Raw genomic sequence first — 1,154 nt, 5'->3', positions numbered from 1 at the left:
GACTCGTCTTTGAGCTTCATGGAGATAAATCAATAAACAAACCAGACTGGATTAAATAGTTCTTACATGACAAAAGAAATCAGAAGTGAGAAACCTTTTCTTGAGAGGAAAATTTAAGAGGAAATTACAATGTAAATCCTTTTAATAGGTACTATTTTTTTTTTTTAATTAGGTAATGTAATAGATGCTGCCTTTGACTGTGGTTTTGCCCAAGACACGGAAACATACTTCAAAAGAATGATTTTTTTCTATTGACCAGGTCTAGAAGATTAGGGCATAAAATCAAATTTCTACTAACTCCATCAAGGAATTTTTGCCAAAATAGTACAGTCCAAGCACACCGTTTCCAGATGATCTAACTTTATCTAGAGACAGAGCTTGTGGCGCCGAGAGACATGGAGAGTCACATTCCCTAAGACCAACTTCCTCAAATGCCAGATGTCTCACCTGAGCATTTGGCAAATATCAGAGGACAGTCTAAGTTCTGATTTATTTTGTTGGCTAAATAAATGTCCATATGTTTTTGATACTGGACACGCAGGTAGCAAAGTCAATATACTGTCATGAGAATTTAGGGATTTGATTTATACCCTTATTTAATCAGATAGTCATCATACTTCCAACATAAGATAAACTCTAGAGATACCTGCAAGTGGGGGTAAAAAATTTTTCATATTCAACAAAAAAACTCTGAATCTGCTCATTTGGACAAGCTCTTAGTTGAGAGCCTAGCATTTGTGCTGTAAGACATTATTTGGGTCTGAAAAGCTCCAAGTACAAGTGTTTTTAGTCAACTGCCTCCACCATGAAAGCATTTCAGTAGAACCCCTGCAAAATATGTAATTTGGGATAGACTTGCATCCTGGATGAACTAGCTCCAAAATGTACCTCCTCATATAGATGAATGACACCACTTGGAGTTAGGGTAGGTTGGTTTGGACACTGCGCTACAATGATGTTCTCTATAAAAATTTGCTGAATGAACAAGTGAATGAATTTATATTATAGTATCAAGATAAGGTTACAGAGTTGAATATCTTTCTTGTATGATCTTAAGGACTGCTATGTATTATACTATAGATCTGACCCATTCTCAGATGCAAAAAATGTGAATTTTTTTTTCTAATTTTATATTCTTGGTTGTTTACCCATGT

Source organism: Trichechus manatus, unplaced genomic scaffold, assembly GCF_000243295.1.
Source record: "Trichechus manatus latirostris isolate Lorelei unplaced genomic scaffold, TriManLat1.0 scaffold00101, whole genome shotgun sequence".
Taxonomy (NCBI): Eukaryota; Metazoa; Chordata; class Mammalia; order Sirenia; family Trichechidae; genus Trichechus; species Trichechus manatus.
This window is presented reverse-complemented; position numbering follows the sequence as displayed.